This window comes from Rhinopithecus bieti, unplaced genomic scaffold (genome assembly GCF_001698545.2).
Source record: "Rhinopithecus bieti isolate Rb0 unplaced genomic scaffold, ASM169854v2 scaffold_64281, whole genome shotgun sequence".
NCBI classification, from domain to species: Eukaryota; Metazoa; Chordata; class Mammalia; order Primates; family Cercopithecidae; genus Rhinopithecus; species Rhinopithecus bieti.
In genome coordinates, this window is record NW_016824829.1 from 584,549 (window position 1) to 595,242 (window position 10,694).

The window sequence follows — 10,694 nt, forward strand, 5'->3', positions numbered from 1 at the left end:
GTGCCTGTATGCTTACAGCGCAGTATTGGGGTGGGAGTTACCCGATTTTCCAGGTGTTGTGTGTCTCAGTTCCCCTGGCTAGGAAAACGGATCCCCTTCCCCCTTGCGCTTCCAGGTGAGGCGATGCCTCGCCCTGCTTCAGCTCTTGCTGGTCAGGCTGCAGCAGCTGACCAGCACCGATTGTCCGGCACTCCCTAGTGAGATGACCCCAGTACCTCAGTTGAAAATGCAGAAATCACCGGTCTTCTGTGTCGCTCGCGCTGGGAGTTGGAGACTGGAGCTGTTCCTATTCGGCCATCTTGCTCCGCCCCCCTGAAATTTTCTAAAGAGTGGTTTAGCCAGATGTTCACCTGTTGCATGGGAAAATTTTTTCTGGAGTGCATTCTTTGTCTGCCTGCTATTTGTCCACGTTTCTTTCTTTCTTTTTCTTTCAGTATTCTCACACAGGTTTATGTGTTCTTTCTCATCCTCATTTTGTATACAGGTCCAATTTTCACTGCAAGCTCTTGTTCAAATATACTGTGGTTTGTCCCATCTATTTCTGTTTCTTATTCTCTTTGTTGTTTTCAGATAGTTTCAGAGGGAGACAGAATCACTAATATCTTTATTCCTCTGTTTTAAAGCTTGGAGTTCTCTGACTTTTATCTCTTGAGGCTAGATTTTGCCTGCCTTGAGTGCTATTGATTTAAATACTTAGCTGCAAAGTTTTGGGAACTTACACCGATCTGCATGACTCTGTTACTGGGAAAGTACTGGAGTAGCTACAGGACTGTGGAGTAATTCAAAGTTTGCTGGTTTATACATTTTTTGGTCTGATTCTAATAAATACCTTAAAAAACTGGTTATTATAAAATATGTCTATATCAAGCCCTTCATCATGGGAGTTATTTAGAGTCCCCAAATTCCTGGTCCTTTATGAAAAAATATGGGAATAGGTGTGAAAAGCATTTAGGATCTGGGGATATCTCCTTGGTAGAGAAGACATAGGTGTATAATAAGGAAGCAGCCTAGACAATTTTTTCTACTCTTATTTTTAATGGAACACTCTTGGAAACTTATCAAAGGAAAGAGGTGATTCAACATTTCTTTAGGATTAACTGTTCTGGAAAGTATATCTCCCAAGGTCTGTTTTCTATGCCCCATTGTTTTAGTATTAGAAATTAGACCCACACAAAGTGTCTATTGTATTTCTTAATCTAATCAGGAAGTAGAAAATAAACTATGGCCTTAATAGGTGACTTAGTGATGCAGCCATACATTTGGGATATTTTGTTAATATCTCCTCTAGTCATGTAATTATCTTCAGAAATTATCTTTTAGGGTTGATTAGGGAGTAAGGCAGGAGAAGAGGGTCTGGACATAGGGAACCTGAGACCAGTTTGTGCTGAATTCCTGGAACTGGATTAAAAGGAAAACCCCACCTCTCCATGCCCAAGTGACAAGGGACCAGAGGCCACTCCCCCTACAACCCCCGACTCCACTGCGTCACAAATGTAAAGTGCCTCTGATTGGCCATGGGCCAATCCTTCATTTGTATAAGGTGCCAATTCACATCAGCCTCTGAGTGGCAGTGGGCCAAGACTTCCCTTTAGCCTCTAACTGGCCGTGGGCCAATTCTTCATTTAGATAGGGTGTAACCAATTGGAGACAACTAAAGGGTACTTTGAGGTGTTACCAAATTCTCTTAGCTTAATAAAAACCCTACAGAACATTGTAATTGGGACTTCTGAGCTGCTTGCTCAAACTTGCTCCCACCCTGTGGAGTGTACTTTCATTTCAATAAACCTGTGCTTTCATTGCATCGTTATTTTGTTGCTTTGTTTGTGTGTTTTGTTCAATTCATTGTTCAACACGCCAAGTATCTGGACAACTCACACTCAAGACTATCCATCCAGTAACGGGGTATAAGAAAACACTGCAACCCTACCTCAATGTAGTTGTCACAGGTTCAGAATTTGTTATGTTCCACATTCAATTATATATATATTGAAAGTTTGTTATTAGTAATCAAAATTTAAAGTATGTTGTGTGCTGGCTAAAACAAAGAACTTTTCAAATACATTAGGAAAAAATAAAATCTAATATGAAAGAGAATTTTAAGTGGGTAAAATAAAACCTTAGTAAAATACTGAAATGAATGAAAATAATTTAATATTTTCCCCTGTGGAGTTGGTTGTATAAGAAAATTGTAAAAATGAGGTGTGCACTGAGTAGACTCATTGCTTTTATTTTAAGAATTATAAAAGTGTTCACAAAATCTACTTTTATTTAAACAAACTTAATTATTTTTACATGCAAAGATTTAGTTGTTAGATGATAAACAGGTGTTATTTCTTATTGTTCAGTTCAATGTACTAAAGGTATATAAAAATAACAATGACAATATTCAGACCAAGACAACATATTTCCCTCAACACATGAGTAAATACAGTAATTTTTTTTTCTGTTGCAAAGTGCGTTAAGCACCTGTTTTCCCACACAGCATGTTTTATAGAATCAACAGTTTTTGCTTTAGATTTTCTTTCCCATAAAACAGTGATTTTACTACATCCAAAAGGAGGCAGGCTAAAAGGCCCAAGTGGTGGAGGTGTGAATAAAGGTTGGCTCTTGGGTTAGAGTTTACACATACATATGTTTCAGGTCCCATACATTGCAAGTAAAAGCTGTGAATGGGAGGACAAGGGAGTTAAACCATGGAACTAGACTCTTCTGATATATTCTTACCATAGGCCCTGTACATACTAGGAGCAGGCCTAAACTTGGGACAATGTCAATGTCTTTATTGGAGGATTAGTACATGGAATATGGAGGAGGATTTTCAGAGATTAGATATGGTGTGGTGGATATTAGTGAACTGAGGTAAAGCTTGATTTAGAGAGATTTTACACGTGGCCTTCAAGCTCATAGGAAGAAACTTCATGTGGGAAATTAACAAGTTTGCAACATGTTTTGAATTTTCCCAACATATTAATTTCCTCATAATTTTCCTCTTTATAAGAAAAGAGGAAATATGAAAGCTATTTTAATGTTTCTATTTTTCAATTTGTGTCTTATTCCATTTTTTGCTGCTATAACAGGATACCACAGATTGGGTCATTTATAAAGAACAGAAGTTTATTTGGCCCACAGTTCTGGAGGCTGGGGAAGTCCAAGAGCATGGTGCTGCCATCCCACAGTGGAAGGCAGAAGGGAGAAAGGAGTATGTGATACAGAGGAAATCTGGTCATCATTTTTTATCAGGAAACCACTCCCAAGATAATTAGCCCACTTCACAATAATGGCATTAATCCCTTCACAAGGGCAGAATCCTATGGCCTAAACACATCTTAGAGGCCCTACCTCTTAATACTGTTATAAGGGCAATTAAATTTTCAGTACATAAACTTTGGGAGACATATTCAAACTACAGTACTGTGGATTTTTAAAAAGACAACCAACCCAAAAGGTTCATATGAGGTTCATATGAGGTATGATAGCACTCCTGAAGCTCCCAGTAGCCTTTCTTAAGTGTACAATGATAGTTTTATTGCTCTTACAATGAATGAAATGTATACTTGTGTATTAATTTGTTTCAAAAATTCTGTTTTAACTTCTAATATGATAAATATATATATATAAAACACATATAAACAAAAATATTTGGGAATGCAATAATTTTTAAGAGTATAGAGGGTTCTTAAGGCCAAAATGTTTGAGAACCACTGGGTTAGTCATTACTGTTTCCCACAGGAATACAGAAGCAAATTACTTTTCAGCAGTACAAGTGTTTTGCTAAGAGCTATAAAAAGACCAAACAGCATTGTGGTTTTTAGGCCTTCCCAGTACAGTAGTTGAATGTTATTATTATTATTTTTTTATCACTGCCCACTACTAAAGACATTGTCAAAAACAAGACAGAACAAATCAAAGGGAGCCACTAAAATAATTCCTGCCAACTATTTCTGATCCTTGTTGATAAGAATAAGACCTGGAGAAAGCCTTCATCTAGGTAAGATTTGCTGAGCAGCTCTCCTGATCGCATGGGAAAGAGAGAAGACAATGAGGCAGTAATACAGGGAATGAAGATGGGGCTACTGACATTTCATACTGGAAAGTTAGCCTGCATTGTTTTGCAGCACTTATTCAGTACTCTTTGATCCTGAAGGTATGTGAAGGACCTCTGACCTGTGGGAAAAGAAGCTAAGACCAATCCAGATACAGACTCTCATTCTGAAGGGGACCTTGGAATGAGTGGTATATTTTAGATGGGGATACAGTGGGAACACTATGGGAAGGAACAGGGCAATATATGGATTTGCTTCCCATCTCATGCTATTTCTGGGATGCCAGGAATGCCATACAAAAAAGGTGGGTTCCTGGTGATACTGTTTCTTGGATCCCACCTATGAAGAAATACACAGGTATATCAATGGAATGATTGTGCTCTTCCTCAGCCTCTACAAAATAATTGTTAGAGGAGACAGTAATCTTTATAAGGGAGTATAATGATGTTTTCAGAGGGAAGGTATATAGAGAAAAACTTTATTTCCTGGATTGTTTTATCTTCCTTCTACTATTATCTGTATAATAGAAAAACTAATTTTGAAATTATCCAAGGCGTTTTCCATTCCTCCTAATTCTTGTCACCTCAGCCTTTCATACATTGAAGGGAGGCGGAACTCAGCCAGTGATAACAATAAAAATAATTATTATTTTGTTAGTGATAATTAACACTAACATAGTGCTTTTTAGTACATGCCAGACACTGTTCTAAGAACTTTACATATATGGGTATACCTTGCAGAAAGTCTCCCTGGTAAGCATTATTCAGGTGAACACCTCTTCTTTCTTTTTAATCGTGTGTGTGTGTGTGTGTGTGTGTGTGTGTGTATAGCTCTATACATATATATTTCATTTTATTTAAGAAAGAATGTTCTTGTAGAATCTTCCAATTTCATTTTGCAGTTCTGATTTTGAATGTTAGAAATAAAATATATTGAGTTGAATACATTTCAATTATTTAATAGTACAGACTCTCTGAGGGGCCTTTTGTTCCTAACCAGTGTGAGACAGAAAGCTCAACATGCAGGCAGCTATGGAGGCAAATATAAGGGCCCAGAACAAAATCTGAAAGGGTTTAAAGGAGGTTACAGTCAGAAGTTGGCTTATCTTTTATAAAATGCTTACAGATATAGATTATACTGATGTTCAGTTTCATAACTACATACAGTAAGACAAACAAAATCTTGCCATTTTTTTCTAAACATAGAAAAATGATCATTACATAAATAGATTATATGCACATATTGTTTTATTGTGTTTCATTTTATTCTGCTTCCCAAATAATGAGTTTTTCACAAATTGAAGGTTTGTGGCAGCCCTGTGTCTAGCAAGTCTATTGACACAATTTTTCCAACATATGCTAACTTTGTGTCTCTGTATCACATTTTGGTAATTGTGGCTGTATATCACATTTTGGTAATTCTCAAAATGTTTCAAACTTCATTATTATTATTATACCTGTTATGGTGATCTGTGATTGATGGTCTTTGATATTACCATTGTAATTGTTTGGGGCACCATAAACTGCACCAATACAAGATAGTGAATTTAATGGCTAAACGTGTGTGTTCTGACTGTTTCACTCATTGGCCATTCACCTGTCTCTCTATATCTCTATATCTCCTTGGGCCTCTCTATCCCCTGAAACACAATAATATTGAAATTAAGCCAACTAATAACCCAATAATGGCCTCTAACTGTTCAAGTGAAAGAAAGAGTCACATATCTCTAACTAAATCTAAAGCTAGAAAAGATTCAGCTTAGTGAGGAGAGCATGTCAAAAGCTGAGATAGCCTAAAACCTCAGTCTTTTATACCAAACAACCAAGCTGTGAATGTAAAGGAAAAGTTCTTGAAGGAAATTAAAAGTGAAACTCCAGTGAAAACATGAATAATAAGAAAGCAATATAGCCTGATTGCTGATACAGAGAAAGTTTGAAAGTTTGAGTGGTCTGGATAGAAGATCAGAACAGTCACAACATTCTCATAGGCTAAAGCCTAACACAGAGCAAGGTCCTAATTCTCTTAAATTCTATGAGAGCTGAGAGAGGTGATAAAGCTCAAGAAAAAAGTTGAAAGCTAGCAGAGTTTGGATCATGAGGTTTAAGGAAAGAAGGCATCTTCATGACAGAAAAGTGCAAGGTGAAGCAGCAAGTGCTGATGGAGAAGCTGTAGCAAGTTATCCAGAAGATCTAGCCAAAATAATTGATGAAAGTGGCTACATTAAATAACAAATTTTCAATGTAGATAAAATAGCATTGAACGATGTCATCTAGGGCTTTCCTATTTCAAGAGGAGAAGTCAATTCCTTGGCTTCAAAGCTTCAAAGGACAGGCTGACTTTCCTGTTGGAAGCTAATGCAGCTGGTGACTTCAAGTTGAAGTGAATACTCATTTACCGTTCTTAAAATTCTAGGGCCCTTAAGAATAATGGGAAATCTACTCTGCCTGTTGCTCTATCAGTGGTACAACAAAGCCTGGATTGACAGCACATCTGTTTATAGCATGGTTTACTAAATATTTTAAATTCACCATTGAGACCCACTACTAAGAAAAAGGTTCCTTTCAAAATACTACTGCTCCTTGACAATGCACCTAGTCACTCAGAGCTCTGGTGGAGGCATACTAGGAAATTCATGTTGTTTTCATGTCTATTAGCACAACATTCATTCTGCAGCCCATGCATCAAGGACTCATTTTGACTTTCAGGTCTTATTATTTAAGAAATACATTTCATAAGACTATAACTGCCATAGATAGCGATTCCTCTGATGGATATGGACAAAGTAAATTGAAAGCCTTCTAGAGTGGATTTACTATTCTATACGCCATTATAAACATTTATTCATGGGAGGGGTTAAAAATATCAACAGTAACAGGAGATAGGAAGAAGATGATTTTAACTTTCATGAATGACTTGGAGGGGGTTCAAGATTTCAGTGTTTTGAAAGTCACTGCAGATGGGGTGGAAATACCAGGACAACTAGAATTAGAAGTGGACCCTGACTGATTTCTGCAATCCCAGGAGAAATCTTGAATGGAAGAGGTGTGCTTCTTTCGCATGAGTGAAGAAAGAGGTTTCTTAAGCTGGAATCTATTCCTGGTGAAGATGCTATGAACATTGCTTAAATGACAATAAAGGATTTAAAATATTACATAAATTTAGTTGATAAAGCAGTGGCAGTTTTGAGAGGATTGACTCCAGTTGTGAAGGAAGTTCTACTAGGGGAAAGTGCTACTAAACAGTGTCACAAGCCACAGAGAAATCTTTTGTGAAAGGAAGAGTCCATTGATGGGGCAAACTTCATTGCTGTCTTATTTTTTAAAAATGCCACACCCACCCCAATCTTTAGCAACCACTACCCAGATCAGTCAGCAGCCATCAACATTGAGGTAAGATCCTCCACCAGCAAAACAATTACAACCCACTGAAGGCTGAGATGATTGTTAGCATCTTTTAGGAAGAAAACTATTTTAAAATTGAGGTATGTACCTTGTGCTGTTGCACAATTAATAGACTGCAGTATAATATGTAATATGTAATTGTGCTGTTGCACAATTAATAGACTGCATTATAATATAACATTAACATAACAGTACAGTATAACAAAACTTTTATATTCATTGGGAAACCACAAAATTTGGATGACTGATTTTATTGTGATATTTGCCTTATTGTGGTAGTATGTAGCTGAACCTGTAATATCGCTGGAGGTATGCCTGTATTTACTTGTTCAAATAATTAGTACCAGTGAGCTAGAGTAATATTGGAGAGTAAATAAGAAATCATGTTCAAGTGATGTTATAAGTATAAAATCTATTTGTTACTTCAACAAATCCTTCAAAAGATAATTTGAAGCTATAAGAAAAATATAAACCTTTTAGCACAGTTGTGTAAAGTCTTATTCATTAAAATGCAGTTGTGATTGTTTGGATCAACTCAGACAAGACACTTAGACTCTCTTTGAATTACTTATGACTTAGCTTTGTATTTGCTACAAATGATCCATTCATAAAGTATATATGTTGAATTTAAGCATACTTGGTGTTGTGCAAAAGGATTAATGTGTTATTTTTGAGTATGTGAGTGATCATAACATGAAGAGCCTATTGCACATTATCCTCTGAACTATAATTTAGAATAAACATGACCTTTCCTTTTTATGCACAGGACTTTCAAATTCATTTAATTGCGCACGAATCAGGAATGTATGCAATTCTGAATTAATAAATATATTTATTCTACTTTCATGATTCTCTACAAAATCTGTAACAATTCTAAAATCAGTTTTGACATCATAACATTGTTTTAATTTAATAATTCAGATTGATTGGCACAAATGTCAAAACAATCCCACATATCTTTCCTTGATGTGCAAGACATAATCCTGTATCTAGTAATTAATAATATCTTTCCTTGATATTCTTCTCCTCAGGTAAATGAAAGAGTTAGATAATGAACCCTGGAAGTAGAAAAATGTGCCTGCCTGGAGGAGAAAAAAATAACTTAGATTTACAAATGATATGGAGAAACAGTGTTTTATGATCGGGGTGTATTGTAGTTGACTGATGGACCTTTTACTCTGAGAGCATCAGCTTAATGTGAGGGTGTAAGAATTATGCCCATAATCAACATGGAACCCAAAAGATGTAAATGTGTATGTCACTGCAAACACTCTCATGCACACACACTCTCCTGTTCCATAAATTAATTCACAGTTTCAAGTTATTCCCTCCCTCCCTCCCTTCCTTCCTTGACAGTGTCTCACTTTGTCGCCCAGGCTGGAGTGCAGTGGTGCAGTCTCGGCTCACTGCAACCTCTGCCTCCCAGGTTCAAGCGAGTCTCTTGCCTCAGTCTCCCGAGTAGCTGGGATTACAGGCACGCAGCAACACGCCCGGCTAATTTCTGTATTTTCAGTAGAGACAAGGTTTTGCCACGTTAGCCAGTCTGGTCTCGAACTCCTGACCTCAGGAAGTTAAATTTCATTGCATATAGTTTAAACCCATGGTTCTCAAAGTGTGTGCTGAGACATTGAGTCACTGGAATGAACTCACAAGGTCATTGCATGATATTTCAAATATTCAAAGAAAGAGGGCAATACTTCACATCTGTCAGGAATTACATGAGCTACTAGCTTGAGGTAGTTCACAGTTCGAATATTAGATAGTGCTACATTCCTTTCAGTGATGCAATATCTTTGCAAAGTTGGTTTTTTAGTGGTTGCTTTGAGAAGAAAATGACTAACACATAAAATCAGTGTGGAACAGAAAATGAGGGTGGCATGTAGCCTGATGCCAAGATTTGAGAATTTTGTGTGTCCCAAAGGCTCACACATCTTATGAGTAATTGTTGAGAATGAGATAAAAATATTTTCTCTAATTTATTATTTTTTCAAAGGCTACTAAGTTCTTAGTATATAAATATGTGTTGGTTGTTTAGACCTAACTACTTAATACAGAGGATGGTTAGGTATTTCTTTGGGCCTAGAGGTGCTGTGAAAAGATTACATGGACATTCAGGCTGCTGTGAACATTTGAGAATCTTTGGATCAGCATTTATTTATATAGTAATAGCCAAAGTCATTTTGTGCTAAATTAAAATTTTCAGTACCATAAATATTTCCCAAATGAAAGTTCTTTGTGAATGAAAAGAAATTTTTGTTTTACATCACTTTTCACTTCCTATTTGGGAACGCTTAAAAAAAATGACAAATGGTAAGTAACTCTTGCAGCAGCAGAATGTGAGGTAAATTCCTAGCCTTTCCTATTTTCTCCCCTCTCCAAGTGGGCATCTGGCATTTAGGGAAGTTTAGCACATCCCAGCCCTAAGCCCAGCATGCCCCCAAGCAGGCAGCAACTCCAGTCGTACCCACTGGAGTTCAGAGTGGGGCCGCTGCCCTCCAGTGTGAGCCAAAAGGGGGAAGCCAGCGACGGGGCCCTGACACTGAGGTGACCGACAGATCTCTGCTTCCTATCTTTTGCAGTTACCTGGATTCCTCGCGTCCATTTTCTGGTAGTCCTGGGCCACTACACTAAGAGGCCACAGGCCTACAAAGGCCTTAGAGCTAACCAGTCTACTTCTGAAGCTGGTGAAGATCTCCGCCCATGAACAATAGCTAAGTCTGAGGCTATGTGACGGCCATTGTTTTTCTCTGTAGCCATGACCCCCTTCAAAGGCACTGAAAGACCTCTTTGCCTGTGAGAAACACTCGTTTGTACCTTGAGGGCACTGTCTTGAGCCTGCAGGAGGTTTGCCAAGTGGGTGGACGGCTGAGGTCTCTGGATCACTGACAAGTCGGAGGCCACCACAGGGAAGTGGCCCCAGGTTGCTGAGGAGCCGGCAGTGGGCGGGAGGAAGGCGGGGAGGGGGTGCGGGGAGGAGTCACGTGACGGGCGGCGCGGTGCGCGCTGGGGGTTGATGAGGAGTGTGGAGCGGGTGGAGGTGCCACACGCTGAGGGGGCACAAAGTGCTTCAGGAGCGGAGCCTGGCTGAGGCAGAAGCACAGGTGAGCTGCCTTGGGGCAGCAGGAGGGGTTTGGGCAAGAATTGGGATACAACTTGGGGACTTTTTTTTTGTTTGTTTTAATACTTAGACGTTATAGATTATACATACCTTTCAGGCAATGCTTATATGGGGAAAATGTATATGTACCTT

General features: G+C 38.2%; 1 long non-coding RNA gene across 2 annotated transcripts in view; it reads right to left on the reverse strand.

Moving 5' to 3' along the window:
• LOC108522450 (uncharacterized) overlaps window positions 1-10,469 on the reverse strand; it is a 71,498-nt gene extending 61,029 nt beyond the window's left edge. For both annotated transcript variants that reach the window (XR_001883475.1, XR_001883476.1), the window contains exon 1: window positions 10,259-10,469. This is a non-coding gene — a long non-coding RNA (uncharacterized LOC108522450). The remainder of the gene's footprint in view (window positions 1-10,258) is intronic.
• Window positions 10,470-10,694: the final 225 nt, after the last annotated feature.